General features: G+C 38.9%; 1 long non-coding RNA gene across 1 annotated transcript; it reads left to right on the top strand.

Moving 5' to 3' along the window:
- Positions 1–1554: 1554 nt before the first annotated feature.
- On the top strand, positions 1555–27160 carry LOC120514974. The gene is made up of 3 exons (XR_005630560.1): positions 1555–1723; positions 22231–22286; positions 27146–27160. It is a non-coding gene; the product is annotated as an uncharacterized LOC120514974 (long non-coding RNA).
- Positions 27161–27746: the final 586 nt, after the last annotated feature.

The raw sequence follows: 27746 nt of genomic DNA, 5'->3' as shown, positions 1-27746 counted from the left end.
TGAAGCCATGCCCAGCAGCTGCAGAGGCTGGCACTACTGTGATGCAGTATGCTCAGTTGAAGATCTCTCACAATCTAAGAGGATCATAATACGTTCAGTTCAAGAGACAGTGTATGCTCAAGAGTATACCAGTTTACAAAGAAAGGAGAAGCTTCCGAGGGGCAGTCCTCTTAAAACTTTAGACCCTATCATTGATGCACACGGCCTCATCAGAGTAGGAGGCCGACTCATTGCAGCAGAGCTTCCATATGATGAAAAAAGACCCCTCATTATTCCAGGGAAGCACCATGTAGCAAACCTTTTGGTCAGACATTACCATGAAAAATTCAGCATCAAGGTCGGCTATTTACAGAAGGTGCCATACGTACTGCTGGACTCTGGATAGTTGGTGGCAAGAGGCGCGTGAGCAGCTTAATTCATGGATGTGTTACGTGCGCAAGCTTCATGGGTCACCTCAGATACAAAAGATGTCCAACCTTCCAGCAGATCGTCTTTCCATAGAACCTCCATTTACAAATGTTGGCCTGGATGTTTTTGGTCCATGGACTGTGACTTCGTCGCACAAGAGGTGGACTTGCTCAAAGTAAACGATGGGCTGTGATATTTACCTGCTTAAGTGTGAGAGCTGTACATATTGAGGTTATTGAAACTCTTGACACTTCAAGTTTTATCAATGCTCTTAGACGTTTTCTTGCCATCAGAGGTCCAGTGAAACTTATCCGTTCTGATTTGGAACTAATTTCATCAGTGCTTGTAAAGAGTTGAAGATTTCCAGTAACATTGATAATCACACTATTGATAAGTTCCTTCAGGATGAGGGCTGTGTTTGGAAATTTAATCCTCCCCATGCCTCTCACATGGGAGGCTCTTGGGAAAGGATGATTGGGATAGCAAAAAAGATCTTAAATTCTATGATCCACCAACTTGGTCCTTGAAGTTGACTAATGAAGTACTTACCACCTTACTGTCAGAAGTAGCAGCTATTATCAACTCTAGACCTCTTGTTCCAGTATCTACTGATCCAACTGACCCTATGATTCTTACACCAGCAACTCTTCTCACCCAGAAAGTCAATCCTCTTTCTCTCCCTGCTGGCGATTTTGGGTTCAAAGACCTGCACAGACATCAGTGGCCAAGTACAGCACCTGGCTCAAACTTTTTGGGACAGATGGAAAAAACAATACCTTTGTTTACTCCAACCTCGTAAGAAATGGCAGTCTCCCCAACCAGACATTGAGCCTGGTAGTGTCGTGCTACTTAAAAATGATCATCTCAAAAGAAATGAATGGCCCCTAGGAATGGTCACGCAAGTTTTTCCCAGCGAAGATGGTAAAGTCCGTAAGGTGGAGATTAAAGTCTTTAAGAAAGAGGGGACAAAGTTTTTTATTCGGCCTGTCACTGAGATTATCCTCCTCCTTGCTCCTTCCGAAAGACCAATATAAATATGTTATAATTATTGACTGTTCAGTAGTGGCGTTTAATCACGCCAGACGGGGAGTGTTCTGTTACAATCCTTTAAAACTGTTTTGTATTAAGATTTGCAGTTTAGCTCCATCTAGTGGGTGTAGCTGGTATTTCTCCTCCCCTCCCTTGCTTTCTGTCATGTGAGGTAATCAGGAAGTTAATTTAAGAATCAGGAAGGCTGCTGCCATGTGCATGGAAACGCACTAGTCAAATCCTCTGTCATCTGTGCTTATCTTCAGTGCTTGTGATGGCATCGTCTGTATGTATTATTTTATTTTAATGTTATACTTCACTATATATATATATTTGCAGTGAAAAGTAACTCTTTACTAGTTTATTAATAATACATGTGTAAGGCACAGTAATATACTTTTAGAGGATATGTTTGTTGTTAATATAAAGCCACTTAGCGTTTGTATCCTTTTTTCTCTGTTTTAGTTTCACCCTTTTTAATTCCAATAAACCTGTGGATAAAGAAACGAAGTCTATAGAGTTTTGGATATGGAAAGGTGTTTATCTGCCTGTCAAAACACGTAGTCTGTGTAGAGGACAGAACAGTAACATTAAACAGCAAGACCACAGCCAGGCAAGGAAAGACACACAATGGTGGCAACTAGCCCAAAAAACAAAATATGCAAACTGGAGTGGGGGTAAAGAAAAGGTGTTCACAAAATACTGTACAGCATAAATTTACACAGGCACAGATACAAACAGAAGTGATAAAAGTTAGACAGTTCTAAAGTTACCAAATGGATCAGATTGGTCATATGGCCATCATAGCGTAGCTTTATTGCAGGTGTCAATAACAGTAGGTACAGGCAAATTTGTAGAAATCTGCCATTGAGTTACTACTTTTTAAATAGCATCAGGGGAACTGGAACGCTGAGGCCAGCATGTGGCGGAAAAGCCCAGGCAGCATCCATAACCAGCTGGGAAAGGAGAGCTAAAGGACAGAACTTTGCTTGCAAAAGCTGGCACAGTCAGCATGGCTACCTGCCTGTTTTAATTAACCCTTAATAAGTATCAACAGCACCACACTAAAAAAGGCAAACAGGAGAGAAGAAAGAAAATGTGTTCAGTAATTACTGAACAGAGTAAATGTGTGCAAGGCACACATGGAAACAGTAATATAAACTTTTAAAGCGAATAATTCCCAAAAACAGGATCTGTCCAAAATAAAAAAGAAGAAAAGTTCCGGTTATATAGAATTCTAAACTGGCCATCCAGGCCATGTCTCTGGTATCCCATGTTCACTGATGCAGGATCTGTGAAGTAGCAGCAGCATAAGCCACTGGGCCATACCCTGCCTTTAATATACTGTACACGGAGAGAATTGTCATGAAGAAGGTTTCTGTCTTTCCAGAGTGAATTCATTTTAACGTTTGCATTTGTATTCATGTTATTGTTATTACAAGAACATCACAGCAGTGTCATAGTGTGGTCTGTTTTTTTTTTTTTGTTTTTTTTTTGTTATATAGTGCCACCTTTTTGCGTAACCAGAGCCATTTGCTTGTGACTGTCATGTGAAATTAAGATCAAATGATGCCCTCAGTTACAACTCCCTGCCTATTTAGGATGGCGGTGCACATCTGTTGTTATCTTGGTCTTGCATAAATCCTGAAAAATAAACTGCTTGTTAGTATAATAAAAGAACCCCAAGGTGGTGTTTGGGCTTGAAGCCAAAAGTCCTACTTAGTTTTTGAATTGAATTACTGTTTTTGTGCTCCTGTTTTGGTCTCTCCTACCTGTACCCTGACTACAAATTTTGTCATTCCCAAAACAGAACCTTCCATCTCCTGGTATTTTCGATTTAGCAGAAAGCATCTCAGCCTTCCAGGTATTTACAACATTAATAGTGATGAAAAGGTACCATACAAAAAATATGTGCTTCTAGTTTACTGTAGTAGAGAAGTCTATCTTTGCTGCCTGTTTATTGTGGTCTTTTAATTTTCAAATGATTTTGGCAAATCGAACAAAGGCAGGGGAATCCAGGGAAATGCTGCAAGTCGAATGATAGGAAATTCTACATACAGCAACACTTTTTTAATATTCCAATATATAATAATACATCAGTTTTGGTATGATGAGATATGTAACGATTAAGTCATGAGCAGATGGCCTTAAACACTTTTTAGGAGGCTACATATTTAAGAAAGTGTTTGTGGGTCACATTGACTTGGATTAAATCTGACACTTGATGGCTCTTGACTGGTTCTTGTCTTTTATTGTTGATACACACAATATAGAAGTGACATCTTGCTGGAATACATTCCCAAGCTCACTGTTGTGCTAGAAGATGGTCAAGACTGCCATTTAAGGATGAGACAAGGATAAGATAAAGTGCCCATAAAGACAGAGTAACTCTATGGATGGTATTTTGGTAAAAGCAAAAGAAAAGAGGGGGAAAGGGTCAATCTGCAAAGCAGTTCCTGCTCTTTGTCTTTTTCAATTGTGGCATATAATGCAAATTAACAAAAATATACACAATAAAAATTGTAGCTGACATCGGTGAGCTTTGCATTTCTGGCGTATTATATTAAAAAATATATATGCAGGTGTTTATGACCCTCAATGCAACAGGAATCAATGTGGGAAAATTAAATTGTTCCACCAGACTCTCCAAACATGTTGTTGCAGTTCATCACACCCACAGCAGTTGAAGACTGCACTACTCACTTGCTGACTTATCAGTTTTCTTACAGCTCACTTGAGCTGCAACATCTGTATAATGGAGCTTATTTCCCAAAGCACTTTACTATTCTCTAGTGCAGCTGCAAATGAGTGTGAAAGTGCATGTAAGTCCAAGAAGTCTAAATTTAGATACAAGTATTTAGAAATTGAATGATTTACTGTATTTACAGATAAATGCAGAATATATTAAATGTTTTTCTTGTGTGTGTGTGTGTATCAAATGACAACTAAAGACAGAAGAGCAGAGGTCTACATATTGTCAAACTCTTTAGAAAAGAACTAAAATGGGGAGATTTACTCTTAGGACTTAAAGTGTAAAAAAAAAAAACATTAAGCATGCTTGGCTTAATTCTAGCTAAGTTGTCACAATATTGCCGGCAGATATTTTTGCCTGCCATGGCTTATAGTTTAAATACATAACATGAAATTTTTTTTTCCCAAACTCCCCTAATTTTTGTGTGACGTATTTACTAATTCCTTTCTTCATTGTTACTGTTGACTGTGAGTATAAGATTCACTATTTAACTAATAGAATTCTGGTATATAAACATTTTATTGATGCCTTGTAGACTTTCAAGGAGCTGTGCCACTATCTCCAAATACTCCTAGGAATTGCTCTAAATGTCTGACTAGGATAAGAATTCATCCTGCCTCCGAGTACGACATGAGAAGCAGTTATAAATCGTCCTACTCATACCCCAGGCAAGTAGTAGGAGGCCACATTTCAGAGTGAACAGCATTACGATTTGTTAACACCTCAAGTCTCAAATTAGTGGTTTGATGATGTTTAGTAGTTTCTCAATACTAAGGCTAAGGTTTGAATGCAAAGATAAAGCTACTACTCAAAGTAGCAGGAGAAAACAAAGGAAAGCATATGGTAGGATATTAAGCTAAGCTGCACATAATTGTTGCTTCTTAATAATATGAAGAAGAATAATACTGTAATGAACACCACAATGGAAAAACCAAGAGACACACACCAAGTGAGAATTAAGCATAATAATGCACATATTTGTTTAACAATGAATCACCTACAGCCATACTTTCAGAAGAATCACCTTCCTGTTGTTAGGGTTACAGGAAATGCCTTGTAAAGTAACAGCTACTGAAATTAACCATGGCTACTCCTGGACTCTTACTGAAATTGTGTTCACTCTTCCAGTGTTTATGATCATCTTCTAGACTTGTATGCTGTTGCTCCCTCCATGAACCCCTCTTTATATTCTGTGAGGCTCTATTTATCCAATGCCCCAAAAGACTCCACCTGACTTATTGAACCTTCTCTGGTTTGTAAACTGTAAAGTGAAAGTTTTAGGGGCTCATGGAATGCAGAGTTCAGTGTACCTTTATGACATTTCACTCTCAATCACCCATCCAGCGCACACTAATTTTCAGGGTAATATGTTGACTAATATAATACAAGTTTGTATCTGTGACCACATATGTATACTCATTCACACTTGGCAAAGATCGGTACGTGTGTGCTGATTCGCATTAATGCAGCATTGCTTTGACATTGCCTCACAAGGAGTCGTGAAGTAATGGTATACTGTAAATCCTTCTGTTATCTAAGGGCCTTCAAAGTTTGATGCAAATTTTGAGATGGTTGATTGTGATATATCTAAAGCTGCATTTTCCCAGTGACTAAACAGTAACGGTTCTAGCACTTTCATTCTGGGTAACAGTGCATGGCTTCTCCAAGTAAATGGATCAATTAAGTAACATATAAGATTTGTTACGAATATTACTCCATCTCTGTCAGATTAATACCTCAATCTAATACTTTTTTTTTACTTCATTTTTGTCCATTGACTCCAAAACAATCTTCCATTTCCAGGATGTATGTGCCTGAACGCCATCTTCTATCAGCTTCTATTAAGTCAGGATGGCTCATGAGCTCTACTATCCACCCATCCATTTTCCAACCTGCCATATCCTAACACAAGGTCACGGGGGTCTGCTGGTGCCAATCCCAGCTAACACAGGGTGCAAGACAGGAAACAAATCCCGGGCAGGGTGCCAGCCCACCACAGTGAGCTCTACTAAATCCAGGTAAATTAGGATAATTGATAAAATACTTTTACTCCTACTCTTAAGAGTCCAACCAGATGTGCATTACTCTGGGCTTTTTGAGACAGGATTATCTTGATGAATACAGACTCTGGTTTAGTCCACTAGGTGGAGGTCTATTACTAACTCTTTGGTCATTAGAGTAACATATGACTGACTTTTTATTTTATTTTTTTATATATAAATGTAATTGCCCCTGATGGTGCTATGACATTTCATGAGCTAACTCAAATCACAGGTATGAAAATGTTAACTTCAGAATATAAATTCAGAACCTGTTTCAATTACATTTAATATTTTTGTAATGCTTTTGCACCTTACCTGTAAGATGAGAATGAAGTGTCAACTTCAAATGTTTGACTGTCAGTGATCTGCACTAATTTCTCCAAGCATTTTAGAGCTTAATCTCGTCAACAAAAAAGAATTTGGTGAAGAAAAATGTCAAAAAACACTATATTTGTTTCTAAGTAAAAGAAGTAGCTGAGACCTCAATTTCCCAAGTGGCCTCCTTTACAGTCTGCTACAAGATAAGTGATTCTGCTTTCAATATTTTACACAAAAAGTGTTTCACAGCATCTTGTCATGACCACCGGGCATGGAAAAAAAGAAAAATTCTAAAGTTGGGTTGCTGTGCTTTTAGTGACAGGGAGATGAAGTGCAAATGAGAGAACTTAGTGCAAGAATCTGAAAGATTTTATTAGCACAAAAAAAGGAAATCAAACAGTAGAAGTATCCAGAGCTCAAAAGAACTTGCGTCCCCCAATTATGTGCTGTCCGGCAGAGTAGCTGTCTGCTTTAACTAGCTCCTATATGGGCATCACATTTGAACAGTACAGAAATATGAAATGGCAAAAGCCTTAAACAAAGACATTGAGCACAAATAAAGAAATGAAAGCATTTCCTAAAACCTCACAGAACATATTGTGCAAAATGCTTAGGCACAAATGAGAGAAAATGGTGATCATTTTTCAAAACTTGAAATAGAAAACTAAGAATAGGTCTGTTTTGTCTTGGTAGAGTATTATATTACTCTACTTTCCCCTTTTGTATCATTAATATGTTGCCTTCGTCAGAATGCCTCAAATCTCACAGACTTGCCACTGTTTATAAGGTATTGTAGTTTATAACTTCTCCCAACCTTCCCTTCTACATGTATAACCTCAGGCAATTAGGCAATTAGTAAAAGACAAGCAGGGGTTAAGTTACACTATAAATGTATTATTGGTAATACTCATAAAATAATAACAATATGCAAAGTACATTTGAATATTGGCAACTATACAACCTGATAAATGCTGATGTGTAGTTTCAGGTGGCACATAGACTTGTTAATTACTTAAAATGTCTCTAGTTAAGTCCTCATTTTTGGTCAGCTTTCTTCAGAATAGGCTGAATGCCGAGCTATGCTCTTCATTATGTTGTCCTTTTCAGTTCATGATGTGAGATGCTCCTTCATCAGTTGGTCAGTGAGAGACAGGGGTAAAGCAATCAAATTTATAGATTTTCTGTCCAACCCCTACAGCCAATAGGGTGTCACGGTGCTTAAAGGCTTCTAATACAAGCCAATTCCAAACAGCCATACTTCAGACCAATGGGGCATAGAATACCTTCACACCTGCCCCCAAAACCATGTGTTAAGGTGAAGCTTGCCAGCTAGGCAAGTCTGCTTTCCTGTGGGGGTTGATTAAGAAAGTCCTGCAGAGAAACATTTGCCAAACCTGTTTGAGGCACTTCTCCCAACCCTGTCGTAAAATTCACTATCCTGACTTAGTCCTAGGGAGTAAACATGAATGCTTCTCACTAATGTAACTCTAATATTACATTGCTTTGCCTAAGTTACAAATAAAAACATTCAATGTATGTATCAACTTGTATGCAAAATTTCACACCATAACAGGTTAATTAAAAAAAAAAAAAAATCTGAAGCACTGACCACTCTTCAGTCTACTTTTATAGTGTCCCAAAATGGCTGCCAAACCATGTGACCATGTTTGAATAAAACAGAACTTGTGTTCTACTTGACAGTTTACTATTTACAAATAGGAATAGATGTCTTTCTTTAAAAGTTCTTTCTAACAGCACTCATAGACTCTTTCAAAGGTCAAAACACACAGGTTGTTTAAAGTTTAAAGGGCAAAATCAAACTAATAGTTGTAAACAAAACTAAAATATATTTTTCCTATATCAAATGAGTGCTTAGGTGCTTTACTTTAAATTAATGTTCAAATAATACATTCCTGAATTCATGACATGACATGATAGCCAGCTTGGACCCCTGAAAACAATGAGATATTGCCAAAAACAATTTTTTTTTTTTTTTTAAATTCACAAAACACTATCAGATTTGCAGTGAAACATGACACATCTACACGTGTCTCCACTTGTGTATAAATGTTTATATTTAAATTAAAAGATTTTAAATAAGAGATCACGATATTTGTGTACTAATTAAGTGGCCACGTTGGAATGCCTTTACCCCTTTTATTTCACTGTTTTTATTCATAGTGTTCGGTTTCATCGAGTACCTTGCAGTTAATTTTGAAAAGTGCTTAGGAATTTTGGTGAGTTACTGTGTTTGTGGAATTTTTTTCTGAATATTTTGAACCTGTGCTCTGTTTTTTGACTTGACTTTGGATACTGTATGGGGACTTTGTACGCCTGGAAAACTTACTATTTTTTGGTTAAAGCAGTGATATAAAAAACAAAAGGAAGTTGATTGAGTAACAGAGTGGTGGAGAAACTCGGAAGTTCAAGTTCAGAAACTCGCAAAGTGCCCGAAATAAATAAGAAGTATTCAGATATCAAAGTCGCCGTGAAAAGGCGAGTCGTAGCCCACCATTAAAGTCACATAGTTTATTTTGTCATCAAAGTAGAACGTCAATCATGAATAATCCACTGCATCCACTTAACAGTGTCATCTCCAGACAGAGGAGTAGCTTCAGTGACAGACTTTTGTCACTGTTCTGCTTCACTGAAAGACTGAGGAGATCGTTCCTCCCCCACACTATGCGACTCTTCAATTCCACCCGGGGGAGTAAATGCAAACATTAATTTTATTTTAATTCTTTTCATTTTTATTACTATTTAATTTAATATTGTTTCTTTGTATCTGTATACTGCTGCTGGATTTTGTGAATTTCCCCTTGGGATTAATAAAGTATCTATCTCTATCTATCTATCTATCTATCTATCTATCTATCTATCTATCTATCTATCTATCTATCTATCTATCTATCTATCTATTCGAGTCTCGTGTGGATGCGTATTAAGGCACAGAGAAAACAAAAACCAAATGTCAACTTTAATCTCAAATTCCTCTTTAGTCACATAGTTTATTTTGTCATCAAAGTAGAACGTCAAACTTTATCTTGAAATCATTTAATTTACTAGTTTCTCAGATCCCATCGTAGTTAAAGTGGAACATTAAATGCTTTGTATTGTTTGTGTTCTTCTATGTGCTCTGTGTGTGAATCACTACAAGCTTCTTAAACTGGCCGACAGGACACAGAATACATTACATTCATGATATTACAGCTCTCTGAACAATTTAAATATTAAGATATATACCTGATATAATTTTCATGATAGGAATTAAAGCATGCATTAAACATGGGGACACTGTGGCGCAGTATTAGTGATGAGCTGGCGTCCTGTCCAGAAATTGTTCCTACCTCCCGCAAGATGCTTGCTGCGCTGTGCGCGACCTTCGATTAAATAATTTACAGCAGCAGTACTGTCTCTCTCAAACGTACTAGCCTCCAATTCCTGTCCTTCCTTTTCTTTTTCCAAGTAACCAATTGCCACACAATCAGCTCTGTAATAGATGTAAAGCCATCTGTTAGCTTAGAAAACTGAATCTTCAAAACTTTTATGGGAAACTGAAATCTGTTCATAGTACATATTTAATTATTCCATCTATCCATCCAGGGTTGCGCCAATTCCAGCAAGCATACAGTGCAAGGCAGGAGCAATCCCTGAATGGGATGACAGCTCCTCGTTACCGCTGCCCACCGTTTCTTCACATGTTTAATTATTAACAATATGCATTATTTAAATGAAGTTTAAAATTTCCCTGTATCATGTAATAAACATATTTTACTGCATTTCATCTGAAAAATGATATCAAGAGCTCCAAGAAGGTAGCGCTTGGAAATCTAAATTGACTTTAGAAGCCAGTCATCATCATATGTAAATACATGCTTTATAAAGTGGCTCAGATTGTGCAATATTATAACTGTAGTGCAAGTTTACAGTGAGGTAATTGTATTTATAAGTACAAACAGTTCTTCCAGGAACTCTTGATGGACTGATTGAGTGCATTTAGCTCTTGAGATGAAACTGTTTCTGAAGCATGAGGTCCCTACAGGAAAAGCTCTGAAGCGTTTGCCATACTGTATGGCTGAAGTTCAAATAGACTGTACACATGGCTGAGACAGCATGTGCTAAATGCTGTATCCCAATAATCCTTTTTCCAATCAGCTGCTGTAGAGCTGTGATTCTACACTCAGATACAGTGGGTTACTTACTCAGCGGTGCACTGAGAGTGATAACACTAAAGCAGCTATAGTATTTGGAATAGTTTGGCCATTCTGTGTACCATTATATGGTTACGGGTTTATTACAATCAGATGCCTTAAGCTAATAAATGATATGTGGTTAATTTCAGTGTATTTGATAAAGCCGTGCCAGGGATGTGAATCTAAAAAATAAATAGGAGCAGTAGCACTGCTTTGACACTGGGTGCTGCCAGTTCGCAAAACCGAGCGGAGAACTTGCATACGCCAGGGATTGACCTGGCATGAAAATATATCAAGACTTTACTTCGAGTTTACTTTTTATACATCGCAATGTGACCATATAACAGGCATACGCAACATTTTTGTGCATACATACCGTTTATACATGAGGCCCCTGCTGTTTGCCCTTGTATCTAGCCACAGTGAATTCCCCACCCACTAAGTGGAAATAATTTTGGAAGCATTTTTTGGGACTTTTATACTTTGGGACTCCTAGTTCACAACAGAGTTTGAGCCGCACAGATATTCCTAATATCCTCTGTTGCTTATACTCTGTCCCTAAGGCTCCAGAAAAAGCAACTGCTGTGGAAGACATTCTTCATTGTTACTCCTCTTCACCTAATGACTACAGACCAGTGGCTGTTGCATCTCATATCATGAAGACTTTTGAGAGTTTGATCCTGGACTAGAAGAGTTCTCATGTGGTTGGCCAATTGGACCCTCTGCAGTTTGCCTATATGATAAAGATTGGAGTGGATGATGCAATTGTCTGCTACACAAGGCTTATTTCCATATGGACAAAGCTGGTAGCACTTGTGAGGATTATGTTTTTTGATTTCTCCAGTGGCTTCAGTACCATCCAACCATCCCTATTAAAGGATAACCTCAGACATATACAGGTGGAGCAACCTATGGATGACAGATTATCTGTCAGGTAGATCACAGCTTGTGAAATTCAAGGACTGTGTTTTTGATATGGATGGGAGTAACACTGGAGCACCATAAGGAACAGTCCTGTCTGTACACCTCTGAGTATAAATTTAACACCAGGTCACATCACTTTCAGGAATTCTGTTTCTGCACAGAGCATAGAAGTTGGGGGGAAAAACTTCATTTCTTCAAAACTGCATCTCAGCATCAGCAAAACCAAGCAGCCGGTAACTGACTTTCACCATGCCAAATATCTTCAACACCTGCGGCCTCATGTATAATCGGTGCATACTCACCACTTCTTTTTTTATAACAGCGCATCTGAATTTTTTTGTGTGTATACACATTTCCACTTTTGTCCGTACCTAATGTTTTAGTGTGAACTCTACGCACAGCGTTATACAAAGTACATGAGGCCCCTGGTCACCATTCAGGGAGTGGATGTGGAGGTGGTGCATTGCTATAAGTACTAGGGGATCCACTTCAATGACAGGCTGGACTGATCTAGTAGCACAGAATGGGCAGGCCAGGTTTTTTCCTTAAGAGACTGTTCCTTTAATTCCTGTAGTGATATGTCCTATCACTCTGAGATGTCCAGTACTGTTGTGCCAGGTACAATAAAAGGGCCCTACTGAATCCATCCATCCATCCATTATCCAACCCACTATATTTTAACACAGGGTCACAGGGGTCTGCTGGAGCCGATCCCAGCCAACACAAGGGGCAAGGTAGGAATAAGTTAAATAAGAAGGCAGGCTTAGTTATGCATGATCTCTTGAACCCTGGAGGTAGTAGCAGAGGATGGCATGAAAACAAAACTTTGCACATTCTCTGACACACTAACAGATTACTTTCAGCCAATGAATTATTCAGCAGATGTACAGAACAAAGCGCCTTGATATCACACTTGCTCCATTCCCAGTGTTTAACCTTTCCTTCATAAACACAGGATATCTGATTGGTCTGATATTCCCTGTTTTGAATAAAATTGATATGATTGCTCATTTTTTTAAATGCATTCATTAATGGGTGTATGCTCTAAAGTGGTCTTTTCTACAATAACTTGTATACTGTTCTGTTGATGAAATGAGTCGTGTGTGTAATAGAAATATTTTTACAAAATAAATTGGGACACCAAGTAAAGAGTATATAACTATTTGTCCCCAAGGAGAATTTTTTTTCATCAAAAGAAGATCTTTAAATTAATAAAACACATAAATAGGTAGATAAGTAAATGTTATATACACACACATTTTGGTCTGGACACCAGAATGAAAATTAAAAGGAGAGAAAAGTTGTAGTAAATATGGAAATTTGGGTAACCGCAGCTTTATAAATATTAATATTCTTGCACAAGTATGGGATCAAGACCTTGAGATATTTTTATATTAAAAACGCTTTTCAGGCAGATCAATAAGGAGTACAACTTGCAACTGGAACTTGTTCTCATTATTTTCATAGAAATTTTGTTTGCTGTAATATTTCTCAGTTTTCAGGACTATATCCATTATCTACTTTAGAGAAGCTATTAAGTAATCCACAAGTAATTAAGTTCTGAGTTATATACATGTCTACATAACCCTTGTAACAATGGAAAGAGAACTTTTATGATCCCTAAAACAGATAATGAGGGGAATACCACTCTGACTAAAAAATTCCTCCGGAGTTTGTACTGGTTAAATTATAAACCATACACAGCTCTGCATACAGATAATTTCTAGATCCTACTGAAAACTGCATCCCACCTGCCAGAAGTGTTGCCAGGCTCCATCCTCACTTGGCCATATATTTTGGTTTTGTCTCCAATTCATACTACCGGACGTCTGTTTTTTACTGTGCTATCACTGACATTAGATATTAGTAGAATACGAGTTAAGTTTCTTTGTTTATGGTAATCGCCCTTTCTGAATGATCACTGAAATGTAATTGTGCTACATTACACAACTAGTAATCTTATCTAAACAGAAGATTCCTGCACTACAGTCAGTTCTGTAAGTTCTTAGGGATGCACTATAATATACTAGTTTGGGAAGGACAAACAAACTTCATTCAGCAAGATCAACCAAGACATGTTCTGTTTCATTGTACAGAACGAATGTGGAATAAACAAAACAGTAAACTACATATTTAACAGTTTGTAATAAAATGCAACTGAACTTTCTTGCATAAGCATCGAGCCAGCTACTCATATGAGAATATCGATGACAGAAGGCCAAACTCAAAGAGTGTCTTCAGCCTGTTTAGTCTTGAATGCTAAGATGAGGCTACTAAGACGAAGAGGAGAGAGTTCCAGATAGTGGATGGCACAAAGCTAAATAAATGTTTATGGAGAGCCATGTAGTGAAGATTCCTAATTAATAAAAAGTCAGGCTACAGAGAATTTCAAACATTGCAATGGCTTCTAAAGGGTCAACTGTGTGGAAAAGTACAGCAATATGTTTTCTTATTAAGGTTTTAATTAGCAACACTTAAACAGTTGGCAATAATTAAGAAACTGTTAAAGTTCATTAGCAGTTATAAATGTTAAACCTTCTATTCACGCCCTCTACTCTGCTGATTGCAACCTTTAGTCCATTCCTCATGCTTGCCTCTCTACAATGTATGAGCACCACAGTATTCTTTGTTCTCCCTGAAGCTTTGACACTCGGCTCATTTTGACAAAAAGTCAAGAATTCCTTTGCACTTCTAAGCACTTACATTTAGTAAGGCATTTGCTAATTCTTAATATTTTCTTTATATTATTGCTACACTGAGTGGTAAATTGAATGGAATTTTCAGGAAAGTAAGATTTTAAGGACCAGGAAAAGAAAATCTTTAAAGGGCCGAACAAAAGAACTGTCAAAATCCAGGCCAGTGACAGTACAAGAAAACCAACTGATAGTTTCAAAGTACAATCCTCAAAAAGGTAATAAGTCCTAAAACCTATGCTAACGTCTTTGTGTCTAGAAGTGGGGGTAACTCCTGTAAACAGCATGGCCATGGCCTTATAAAAACAAGAGTCGCACTTGTGACATTAACTTGTTACTTGTATTCTTTTTGGCATAGTGCTCTATGAGGGCTTCTTTTAATGACACTTCATTGATAAAGTGTAGTTATTATGGGTGGCACGGTGGCGCTGTGGGTAGCACTGCTGCCTCGCAGTTAGGAGACCCGGATTTGCTTCCCAGGTCCTCCCTGCATGGAGTTTGCATTGGTGATCCTAAATTGTTCCTAGTGTGTGTGTGTGCCCTGCGGTGGGCTGGTTTCCTGCCTTGCGCCCTGTGTTAGCTGGGATTGGCCCGTGACCCTGTAATTAGGATATAGTGGGTTGGATAGATGGATGTAGTTATTATTGTTATGAGTAAAAATTTCTTGTATTATAGTTTGTTGGTTTTGTAAAGAAATCTGACTTGACACATCTCCTACAAATAAAACATTGATTGAATGTACAATCAAGGATGTTTTATTGTCATTCCAGCATCTGTATGCAGAAATTAAATTCAGCACTTGGGTCCCGGTAATTGAATATGCACATGATAACCCCATAAGAACTTAATAGTAGGTACCCCATAAGTAGCTCCTTCCTCCCATAAACTCCTTGATAAAAGTATCACAGATAACACAATAAAACAGAGCAAAATAACATTAATACATAAAATAAACTAAGACAACTATAGCTAAAGAAATACTATTTCGGTGTGCCCTGTAATTAGCAGTAAGTAGTTTAGCTCATGAGACTACTGAAACAAAAATGCCACATAGTCGCACAGATTGTACAGTCAGAATTAGTGATGTTGTATTTATTAGTCTAATAGCATCCCAGTAGAAACTGTTCCTTAACCTGGTAGTGGTAGCCAGTAAGCTGCGCCATCTCCTGCTTGACATGAGGGGGGCAAACAGTCCATGTGCCGGATGAGTAACATCTTTCATAATGGAGGAGGCTTTACTTTTGCACCTGCTGGTGTAAATATCCTTGATACTTGGTAGGCTGCTGCCGATGATCCACCGAGCAGACTTAACCACCCGCTGCAGTGATGTCCTCTCTGCCTTTGAGAAGCTGCTGTACCACACCATATGTAATACAGGAGGTGAGGGTCCTCTCTACCACACACTTGTAAAAGAGGTCAGAATAGAGGGGCACAGACCAGCCCACTTCAGCCTCCTCAAGAAGCAGAGGTGTTGGTGCGCTTTCTTTACCAGACAGACTGTATTGGAGCTCCAAGAATGGTCATTTTGTAATATGCATCCCCTGGTATTTGACGCAGCTGATAATTTCAGCCTCTTCTGCATTAATGTAAAAGGGAAGACAAGGGGAAGTACCAGTCCACTGAAAGTCCATAATCATTTCCTTATTTTTTTTTTTGACATTAATGCTAAGGTCGAGTTCTTGTTTTCTACCCACCTTCCATAAGAAAACAGTAATTCTTATTTCTCAACAGCTACCAAATAACCAGCAAAAAAGTTATTAATTGAAATTCTATAGCAGATTCTTAAAGTGAAGATGTGAAGTACATGCGTTTCATAGCTTGTTGGTAGGTACTTATACTGACTCACAGGAGACACTAAAAGGGATGATAATGACTAGTAGATGCACGGAGTCAAACAAAAACAAGTCAAAATCAGAAGTGAAATTCAAACTGATATTTCCTAAGTACCAGAAACACTAATTAAAATCAAAAATAAAATACAGGAGTGAAATCCATCAATCAGGAAGTCAATAACAAAAAATCCTTTAGAGAGTCGCAAAGCTTTTAGGGTTACATCTGTAAAAACTGATAACCTGGAAATACCCGGGTCTTCCTTTTGTACCATCTCTCCTCTAATGTCAGAAGTGTTATACACTTCAAGGGATTCTGGAAAAGGTTTCTATGGGAACAGATGACACTAGAGTTCAAAAATGGCAGCATCCAAATTAAAACAAATATGGTTTTGCAGCAACACGTTAAATTATAACTACCAACTCTACTAATCTCAATCAAATTACATGGGTCAAAAAAAACCTTAACTCATTCAGGGTGGATGTCAACTTTTGTTAAAAGGAGGGGTTGACGGTAGTAATAAACTGTAAATGGTGACAAAAACCCGCCGTTAGGTTTTAGTTTGACTCTCTTTGCTAGAAGGCTAGTTAGCTTCATTGGTTTGACCAAACTTTAACCAATATTCCCTGAACTCACGTGAATAGTGAGAAGTAAATCAAAGGCAAAAATGGCATCGACATCTGGCAAGAGATCGAAGCGAATGTGTAAAGCAAAAGGACGACAGGAGTAAAGGACGACATTTTGCATATTAATCGCTGAATCGGACTCTGAATTGTCAGACTCTGATTTTGATGCAAGTGATTGAAAACCAATGTGAGGTACCAGCATCCACTGATTGTGGTGCTGAGCAGGTTAGTGTTGCTGATTCGCCTACAGTCCTGCAAAGACAACATGGTAGCCAGCCTGCCGCACATTCCTGACGAATTGGCGACCACAGCATGCAGCAACAGACATTTTATGTTGGTGTCTGTGTGAAACAATTACTTTGTGATTTTTTTTTTTTTCCCCAGAGAACTCGGTTTATTAGAAAAAATATTGAGCCCTCAAAGATTAAATTCAATATATAGGTAGCATATATCTATGTAGTAGTCGCCACAGAAAATTGCAAAACCTAACTAATGAATAGAGTACTGTTATGAAATCTAGTAGTCTAGGCATAGACAGTTCTAAATACACACATGTAAATGTAGTTTTAGAAATGTTTTAGAAAAGTTTAAACACATTCACAGCTTTTTTTTTTCTTCAGTTATCAATATTTTCCAAAGAGGTTAAAGTTAGGGCCATTTTAAGCATAGTTTGAGAAGTTATAATTTCATTATATATTATATCACCCTCCAACAGAATGGTGAAGTTTTTGGTGCTCACTTTCATTTAATGCATACTAAGTCTTAATATGTGTGAGCATTATTATGAATTATTAAACCATTTTGAACAAACCTCATACACCTCTCTTGGATTTGCTACCTTATCGTGTTGGAGAGGTTTGAGTGCCTTTGTGACCCTTGGAGGTATGTTGTCCAAAGCAGAAGACCCAGGTAGGTCCTGCCAAGGCTTATTGGTCCAAGGTGAGGGATCAGATAAAGCATGATTCAAAGCCCCTATTGAAGAATGCCACAAATTTAAAAGAGTACCCTCTCCAGAGCCAGGCCTAGGAAGAGTGTCAACAGATGAGCACCTGGCATCTGGGCCTGCCACAGGACCCAGTCTGGCAGAGCCTGAACACACAAAGTAGGACTGCCCTCCTATCGGCCCACCATCTGCAGTAACAATAGGGGCTGGGTGCATTGTGACCTGGGTGGCAGTCAAAGACTGAGGCCTCGAACCCAGACACGCAAACTGACTCTTAGGATGTGGAATGTCCCCTCTGTTCGTGGGGGGGGTGGGGTGGCCAGAGTTCACGTTCACCTGCTCTCTTGGTTCTGGAACCAAACCCCTCAGAGTCTGGACTGACCTTTACTCTGGAGTTGTTTGGGGGGAAAGGAATCTGGCAGGAGTGGGCTTCTTATTCAATGCCATGTTGGATTATGTCCTGGAGAACAAGAGGGCTTCCTCTGTGCAGCTGCATGGTAAATGGTGGAAAATGAGTGAATGAATGAACAAACCTTATACAACTATCAGAGACAGGTTTCACTGTCAAAAGCACGATAGACATATGCGCCCCGACAAAACCGCGACGGACAACTGAGCGCCGACAAACCCGCTAACTGGTTTTCGACAAATGCGCGCCGACAAAATTGCGAGAGAGGCCAAGAGTGGGACGCCCATGATGCAATTCTTCCTACATATGCAGGGCGTGATCTTAAGGACTATCTATCTGCGTGCCGTGCTGATGGCATGCCGCGTCTTATAATATTGATTTCTAAAATAAACATTATTATTTATGCTTTAAACTAGTAATTCATAATTAATGAAACTTTCATAATTTTGTTGGCTCGATTTTGACAATGCGTTTTAATCGGTGTTATTTTGTCGGAGCGCATATGTCTATCGCGTAAATGTCGGGACACACAGAGACGGCAGATACCTACTGAACAGTTTATAAAGCACTGCTGTGAACGGGTTATTTATTCCAATGTTGATAAAAGTAGACTGGATGTAAATCATAACATTTCCAAAACTATTTAAGAAAGTATCCTACAGCATCAAATATAGTCTTTATTTTGGTCATCCACGTAATGCCTCCTTTGAATAAACAAGGTAATAAAATTAGTCATTGCCAATGTTATCTGTTTTTTGGTTCCCCTTGGCCAGTTGCTGCTACTATCATAGTTTAAATCCACTTTTATTAGTTCCTAGTTATTGATGCTGATGTAATGCACTCCTTTGTGAATTTTCTTATTATTCAGGTATGCATGTCATTGTTTTTGAAATACAATTTGTGTATTCCACTTAATGGCCTGACCTCTCTAAAATATTCTTAATTTGATCCTCCTCTTTGGTGACTGAAACATTAGAATGTAGTGAAGCAAAGAAGCTGTTTTTAAGAGTAAAATTTCATTTCATTTTTTTTTATATTGTCTTTTCCTATTACGGATTTTGTCTTGAATTGAATTTCTACTTCTAATCCAGTATTTAAAAATAGGAACCAGAAGACACAGCAGATGGAAAGTCTAATCAGTCAAAGGAAACAGTAGTGAAGCAGCATCGTTTAAGGGGAAGGGACAGAGCAAATGTCAGAGAGCGAGTGCACTGACTGGTGAATTGTATCATTCTCTCAAATGCACCTTTGCCTCAATTAACTGAACATGTCTCTTTAAAGAGTATTATAGAAAAAAAAAGTAACCTAATTATGAATGTTTTTAGTAAGGGCATTAACTTGTTATGTGCGAGTTCTATTAGTTGGTAATATTAAACGTGGGAACACAGATGTTTCTGTAGCAGCCCACTTCAATAGCCATGGACACTGTGAGAGGGACTTTAAACTCACAGTGCTTATGGGCAACTTCAAAACACAATAAGCGAATGGAAAAGATTGGAAAGTTAAACTGATACTAAAATTCAACATGGTTTACATAGAGACAAGAGTTTTATAACAATATATGAGGATTGTTTGCATCTCTCGGACTATATCAGACAAACTGACTACAGATACACTTTATATAGAAAGACTCATCACAAAACTTCAAAGGATTTGCTGGACAGTTATCTTATCAAAATATAATGACTATACATTATTCTCCTCTCTTGCTAAATGAATCTTAGCCTGGAGAGGTCTATTCATTTTTTATGTTTAAGATGTCTCACTTAAAGGTTTTCCAGTGCTGTACCTGTCCTGGTTTCTTTATAAACACAGGGAATTCCAGTCTCTTTATTAAATCTTGCCTGAAGAAGGGACCTAAGTTGCCTCAAAAGCTTTCATATTGTAATCTTTTTAGTTAGCCAATAAAAGGTGTTATTTTGCCTGACTTCTCACTACATCTATAATGGCTAACATGGTACAACACCCTAGTACTACAACCAAGTATCTTAGAAGGCTTCTCAAAAGGTTACACAAGCACACATAGTCTCTTCTCTTGTTATTTTTGCCACTCCTCCCAAACAAGTTTTGTCCATCCTCCAGCCATGACTCCAACTCCTCTGGATGAAGCAAAACGGCTCATTTTATCTGCAAGAGTATTTCTGGTACCAGAAATGGTGTCCATATTAATTACTTCCAGGGCAGATGGAAGTCTGCCAAACTAATGGATTATACATCCCCTGCAGCACCTTCTAGCGGCACCCACGGAACCCAACAGGGCTGCTTCACAGAACTACAATTCCCAGCATACACTGTGGGTGTCCGAATGGGTACCGAAGCCCAGGGATGCTGCTTTCTGGTGTACTGAGGGGGCAAACAGTCAAAGCAAATTTCCTTCTTCTGTTTTTCAATATTACTAGTAAGTATCTTTGGTCCATCCCAGCCCTTCCACACAGGCATCTCCTGCCAGCCTCCTGGTCAAGGAATGGAGTTCATCTCCTTTCATCTTTATTCAATTAATTGGCCTCCAGATCCAGGTAGGGAAGCTTGACCCATCGCAGCAGAGATGCCTTTTTCCATTCCCAGCATCCATCACAAACGATTCAACACATACTGTAGTTGAAATTGATTTTAGTGAGGGTGACAAAGATGCTGCTGCTTCACAGATGCAGTCTATTGGCTTATTCATATGCAGGATAGGCTAACTGGTGATTCTGGGTAGTGGCCTGTGTGAGTGGGCCCTATAATAGACTGTGACTCACACCAGGGATGGTTCTTGCCTTGTGTTGCTGAGATGGACTCCAGCTGCCAACAACCATGAATTGGACTGAGTCAGTTTGAGAATTTTAAGTTATGGTTTTATTACCTTCACAGTATGAACTTCTTTAAACAGTTAACATTCTATCTATTAGATCCATTTTGGTATTTCTATAAAAGGAAGGGGACCAATATGGAAAAGAAGTGCACATGACATGGGCTTTCTTTAAGGAAGCAGAGTTGACTGCATAGTACAGAAAAGGCAAACAATTAGCAATCAAAACAGTTCGGCAAATCTAATTTACAATCAGTAAGTAATTAAAAAGTCACCACAAAAACATAAACCCAAAAATGCAATTGCTGAAAGAACTCTTTATTTAAAACATCTTTTGAACAATACACAGCATTCAACAAGCCTTTAAATAAGTTGGCAAACCTTCAGAGCAAGCCTTGTGACATCATACAGACTCACAAGCATGTGTTCGGACCTCATTAGTGTTCTGTCTTGCATCGTTTTATTGAACTTTCTGGTTGTTGTTTTTATTATTGAATGTACAGTAGTTTTGTTAATAATTTGCACTGTTTTGTTGATGGCAACACTACAGTGCACCAACAAAAGCATAATGATAAATCGGCACCAACAAAAGACAGCAGTGACAAATAAATATGTGCAGGAAAAATGTGTGTAGTGACAAATTCACTCTGCTGATGGACTGCTCTTTCCATTTTGGGCAGTCCCTGTGGCTAAAATACAAGAATTGAATTTAGTGGACACGTACAACAAATGATGAATCCTTTGCACATTAAAATCTTATTAGCTTTAAGTTGTATGCCTTGTGGTGACATTCCTGCTGCCTTTGAAGAGCTTGTGAATGCTTTAGTGTCCAGTCGACTGTTGAGAAGAGAGGCATGGCAAGGAATTAAACTGCAGAGGTAAGGCTGGCAGATGAAGGTGGTCACTCTTTGGAGAGCCTACAGAAAGACAAATGAAGGTGGGCATAGTCTGCAACCCAAAAAGAGAAGTAGGAGTAACAGTCTTCTTCTGCTGAAATGCCCCTTTTTCCTTAGTGCCAGGAACAAACGCAAGAAGCTCTGTACACAGTAACAAAAGTTGATTACAGTACTGGAATGGGAGAAGCCCTGGTACAAGTGTACTGCATCTCAAGAAGAGTATTTTGAAGGTGACTAAAAGGGAATTGCAGTACATTTTACATTTATTTTTAACAATTCTGAGAATTTGTGTGTCTTACCTTGCAAACAGTAATAATAATGATGAAGAAAGACCAAAGCTTACAGAATTCTTTACAATCCTGTTTTCTTTTCTCAGAGTTCTATGTCATGAACACCTGGAGAATGCGTCCTTTTACACAATCTATAAACCACGTAAGTCAAAGTGATCAGTGACATGGTGTGATGCTTGTTCTTTCAGGCCTGGCTGGACGACTTGACTCAGCAGCTCATTGGAACTGAGCTCTTCATAGATGTTTGACAAGCTTGGAATGCAAATCTAAACAACTGAATTGATTCTGCTCTGTAGAGTTTTATATTGTTTTAGTAGTCCAAATCATCATTTAAATCTCCTTTTTAATGTGTTATGATTTTCTGCGTCTTTCAAACTGGGCCTTCTTCTAAAACATTGCTGTAGCTTTAAAGATTTATTGAACAACGTGATGAATAATATTTTAACATCCTGTTGTACCTAGGCTACATTAAATTATGCTAGAATTTCTGACATGCTAGTCTATTGTAAAAAAAAGCGTGTATTCCTTGCTGGTATGGCATAATTGGAATTTACACTTTGGTCTGGGATGTGGGAGAGAAATCTTCTGACTAATAAAGCTGGTCTGTTCGCAGAGCAGATCACATAACCAGGGTCCTCCTACATTACTAGCCTGTGCTTGTATCATAGGTCACCAATGTGAAATCTCAGTGGGGTTCCAGATCATCACTGGCAGATGGGAGACTTTCAGCCTCCAAGTTATAACGAAGCAATATGGAAGAAAGCTTTCATTAAATGTCACAAGCTACATATAAAACAGAGAATTACACCCCAAACTAAAGCCTTCATTCCTTTTTGAGGGAGTTGTTGAAGCTGTCATTTTTTAAAATACAGCGCATAAGTGATTGCCTTTTAGTTTTACCTACACTTTTGTGCCCTCTGTTAAATGAATTTGTAAATAGAAAGTGATTAAAATACATTGTTTATTTTTTAATCATTATAAATTCATAGTGAAGTGAATAATTTTATTTTAAAGTGATCCCTGCATGCTCTAGCAAACTCAATTTATATATGGTTCAATATTTAAATATATAACTCATAGATTTATTTTTATCTTATACCACTAAACACTGCTAGACATACTTATATTTTTGTGCTTCAGATGTGCAGATAAGAAATCGTATCATGACTGAACTCCTTTGCTGAAAATCTGATAGCTATTCGATTGAGATAATAAAGTAGCCATCAGGGAATTTAAAGTTATGCTGAGACTTTTACGAGGTGAGACAGAAAAATAACTGGATTGGTCAAAAAAAAATATTTATTGATGAATTACAGCATTCTAAACATTGTCATCTTCTATATACTCCCTCTCCCGATCTCTACGCCACTCCATACATATCTTCCATTGATTGAAACAGTACTGGAACTACTTGCTTGAGGCTCTTCAACAGGCTTGCCGTTTCTGTCTTTACTTCATCCATCCGTTTTCCAAACCGTTTATTCCAAACACAGGGGTTTGCTGGAGCCAATCCCAGTCAACACAGGGCGCAAGGCAGGAACCAATCCCAGGTAGGGCACCAACCCACCGCAGGGCACACACACACACACAAAGCACGATTTAGAATCACCTAACCTGCATGTCTTTGGACTCTGGGAGGAAACCCACGCAGACACGGGGAGAACATGCAAACTCCACGTAGGGAGGACCCAGGAAGCGAACCTGGGTCTCCTAACTGTGTGGCAGCAGCGCTATTAAATACACAGTCCAATACCGCAAAGGACACACAAAAACAGTAATTAAATGGAGCCCAGAAATGACTATATACAATATTTACAGTGCTTCCTGAAAGTCCCAAATGAAAAAGTATACTGCACACAAACTAGTGAAATCCAAATATATACACAAAAGCAAAATGTGAAGCTGTCTTCCTCCACAGTGATCCAAGTCAGGAAGCTGCTCCTCCAAACCGTGTATAATACAGGATTCACCCAAAAATACAGCAAAAAGTGTATATACAAAAATAAACAGTGCACCACTAACCACAACCCAATAAATACCTCCACCAAAGGTAATCGAGAGATATTTATATATACATAAAAAAAAATTCACAAAAACAAAGCACAAGCCGTAATGCTTAGTAATTCAAAAACACTATTCTGCCGGGTACCTTTCTCCAAGACGAACTAGTCAGAAAGAACTCCCTCTAGAGGCCATGATTCCCTTTTGTTTTCAGCGCCCCTACGCTGACCCATTAAACCGGCGTACGTCATCCCTCCCAGGGTACGCGATGACGTGAACGCGTTTGCAAAAAGCGGCGTCTACTATCCCACATAATTACTATAAAAAGTCGAGCAGCCAGCGTGCGTGTGCACGCGCATAGCTGTTCCGGCTTTTAAGACGCGGACTGCACTTAATGCCTTAAGTGAAAGTAAGCACTTTCTATTATTTTCCTCCTTCCCCTGAGCTACAGCTCAGGCAACTGCGAACACGGGATCCCTTACTAGACCGCGGTAAACTAATATTAAGGCACTTCGCACTTTCTTTTGCACTTTTAGTGTTCATGAGGTCGTGGGAAACGCATGCAGGAGTGGAGGACCGACAATGCCATCCCGGCCGGTCAATGGTAAGGCTGCCTCTCCCCAAAAGACGCTAATATGGTCAGTGAAGTCGTCTGTCTGCACTATAAAAGAAAAGGGCAAGTTTCCTTTCTTTATACCTTTTTTTTCCCCCCAAACAAAAGCCTCCCTCTTAACACGGCAGAGGACACTTAACTAATTTTATTTAATTACTGGTAATGCCAGTAAGGCACATTACCACAAGACCTAGTCATTGAACGTCTTCCACATCTTCTTGTCCTTCCTTGAAACATTTGTGCGGCTCAAAAACTTGTTTGCAAGACAAACTGTTATCACCGTACAGTGTTTTTATCATTTCGCAAGTTTCTGTGGCCGTTTTGTTTAATGTCATGAAAAATTTGATGTTGATTCGCTGTGTAGCGATTGTTATGCAGATACTGACTGAGCTATTCACAGGATATACCTAGCCAGTCAGCGATTTGAGAGGGCGTGTAGGAGGGGATATACTGTACTGTAGTTCTATGATTCACGTCTGGCCGACCTCCAGACGGTTTTCCAGGAAAGCCCCAAGCCCAGTCCGGTTGTTTTTGTGTCTCACCTTGCATTTATCTGTTTTAGCTTTGTTTCATTCACAGAGAAATATTTAACTGACTTTGTCATCATTATGGCTTACTAACACTGCCACAGTGTCATTTTGAATTGGTTGTACTCCATAATTTTTAGATGTTTAAGTATATTTTAATAACTAAAACAATTTTAAAAAGTAGTTTCCTCCAATTTCTGAATATTTGCAAGCCACTTCAGTGTTGAAGAGTGCCAGAGGCCGTCCCAGGCAAAGGGGGACAACTAGTGCTGAACTAGTGAGATCGAGGTTTATCTCCTCATTGTCTTTGTTAAAGTGCTTTGAGCATCAATATAAAAGTTTCTATCTGTGGGGGAAAAAAAAAATATATATAGTGAGGTTTCTGAATTCTTTTAGGACTCCCCCTAAAACTCTGTTGTTCCTGTTTCAAGTTGAATAAAGCTGGTTTTGCTGAAGTGCTGAGACTCAGCCTCGTGTTAAATGTATGTCCGGTTGATTTTGTATGCGTATAGATTAGTAATCGTGAGTCCTTCCTTCTGACAGCGTTGCGATGTTCCTGTGTATGTGTTGCGATTTAACTGGGGCAATGTACAAGTAAGATTTAAGACCAGTACTAAAAGTGACAGAGAGCTGGTTGAATCTTGGCTATCAAACGAAAACGCCATTAACAGACATTTGGACATAAACCCAGCATATGCAAACTTAAGAAGAACATATTCATAATAAATAAACCTTTACTAACAATACTCCCCCAACCCCCACCTCATTACCCACCACCTTATTTTGCTATATATTGCTTTTGTCTCTTTTATGTCTAAGCATTATCCTCTGATGACAGCTCCTGGCAGGGGCTGAAAGCTCAGGAATAAAAACTACTTTATGATACGTGGTTCATTTTCTCCCTTTGTGGATCTCCAGCTGCAAATATGCAAACCGTATCACAGACCTTTGCCTCAATATAAATTATATATGTATAAATATAAAGATCGCAATCTCCAGCCACTCCCCTGTCTATTAAGGGTATGGAAGTGGAGATAATTGAGGAGTACAAGTATCTAGGGGTGCATATGAGCATTCAGCTAGACTGGTGCAGGGACCCACTGGCCATATACAAGAAGGGTCAAAGTAGGCTGTATTTCCTATGCAAGCTCAGACCTTTTAGTGTCAGCAGCACTATGTTGCGGATGTTCTAATACAGTGTGATTGCCAGTGCCTTTTTCTTCGCTGTGGCATGCTGGGGGAGCAGCATGAAAGTGGCAGACATCAGGAGACTAAACGAACTGATTCAGAATGCTTCCTCTGTGGTAGGAGAGAAACTGGACAGCTTGAAAACTGTGGCAGATCAGAGAATGTTGTCTAGGCTTTGGTCTATTATTCAAAATGCTAATCACCCACTTCATAGTGTTGTAGTTGGACAGAGGAGCGTGTTCAGTAGTAGACTGACTAGCATCAAGAGCTCCACTGAACATCACAGAAAATCCTTCCTCCCCACAGCCATCAGACTCTATAACTCCTTTTCCGGTCACTCACCCATACTTTAAGCTATTACCCTCTTGTTTTATTGGATATCCAGGTACATTTTTCAAGTACTTGAAATGTGCAACATGCTATCTGTTCTTGTGCAATAAATTGTCTTCTCTTCACATAAGAATAACCTTATTTGTTCTCAGAATGTGCAATATTAACTTAAGGTGCAACACTCTTCACCCTAGTTTGATACTCACATTTATTATACTTTATTTATATTTACATGATTACTTTATACTTGCTCTTAGTGTAACATGTCCTTTGTCTGTTGTTAAGTTGTAACATAAGTAATTTCCTTTGGGATTAATAAACTTTTCTGATACATATATATAGTGATAGATGGCCGGCACCTTATCCTGGCCAATACAGCCAGGCAGCTAGATGGAGCCCTCCCTGCAACATGGAAAATGGAGTTTGGCTGCACAGCCCTGTTGGATACCGTGGGTGCCGACAGGGGATTCTGCAGGGAGACACGAAGATTGTTGTTTCTGTTATAACCCGGAAGTACTCCCAAGTCATGGGGACGGAAGGACAGAAGTACTTCCGGGCTTAAGAAAATACAAGTCTTCATCTAACCGAGAAGTGCTATTGGATCACGTACACTGAAGGACAGGAGCACTTCCGGGCCATGGACTATATAAAGGATACTGGGAAGCCCAGCAAGCAGAGCCGGAGTTGGGAGGCAGTGTGATGGAGCTGCTGGGTGGAGAGGAGGATTATTGTTTATTATTGTTTTGATTAATGATTATTATTGTGTATTGTGGAGGTTCTTTCTGCACATTATAGAAGAAATTAAAATTATTTCTGGTACTTTTACCTGGTGTCTGGACGTGTTGACTGTGGATTTGGAGGAGCGACTGTTACATATATATTGTGGCATACGGCCGGGGCTGGAGCCGGGCCAGGACGCCCAGGAGGACCGGAGGAGGGCTTG

The sequence above is a fragment of the Polypterus senegalus genome, chromosome 14 (genome assembly GCF_016835505.1).
Source record: "Polypterus senegalus isolate Bchr_013 chromosome 14, ASM1683550v1, whole genome shotgun sequence".
In the NCBI taxonomy this organism is placed as follows: Eukaryota; Metazoa; Chordata; class Cladistia; order Polypteriformes; family Polypteridae; genus Polypterus; species Polypterus senegalus.
The sequence above is the reverse complement of the archived record's forward strand: the minus strand, read 5'-3'. Positions and strand labels throughout refer to the sequence as shown.